Source organism: Penaeus vannamei, chromosome 9, assembly GCF_042767895.1.
Source record: "Penaeus vannamei isolate JL-2024 chromosome 9, ASM4276789v1, whole genome shotgun sequence".
NCBI classification, from domain to species: Eukaryota; Metazoa; Arthropoda; class Malacostraca; order Decapoda; family Penaeidae; genus Penaeus; species Penaeus vannamei.
Window position 1 is genome coordinate 45,764,650 of NC_091557.1, and position 747 is coordinate 45,765,396.

Here is a 747-nt window from a genome sequence, read left to right on the forward strand (position 1 = left end):
ATCGACGCGTTCAATAAACCATAGACCAACAAAAATTACCATACCAAAAAAAAAAAAAAAAAAAAAAAAAAAATTACTTGAGAGTCTGGTCCCATTCAGAAATGATCAGGAGGGGTAAAAATACTACCATTAAATCCTAAAGTATGTGGTTAATGGATACAAAAACATTAGATGCCTTGAATCGTATTAGATCATAAGAATGTGGATAATGGTATTGGTGAAAATAATATAATTCATATCACCATCACTCGTAGGATAATAATTTACTAGTAATACTACTACTACCATTGCTACTACTATTACTTCTACCTTTATCTTTAATACTATTATCCGTTATTATTTTATCATTACTGTTGCACATTTAAAATCCTCATCACCTTTATCATTAATACTATCATTTAGTGATAATTATCATTATTATTTTATCACTACCAATTTTATCCTTGATATTATCATTACTATTATTCCTCTTATCATTATTATCATTATTGTCGCCATTATCACTATCATTGTCATAAATATCATTCCCATAACCATTATTATCATCACCATTATCATCATAATGGTGATGATGATGAATATTATCATTATTATTATCATTATCATTATCATTATCATTATCATTATCATTATCATTATCATTATCATTATCATTATCATTATCATTATCATTATCATTATCATTATCATTATCATTATCATTATCATTATCATTATCATTATTATTATTGTTGTTGTTGTTGTTAT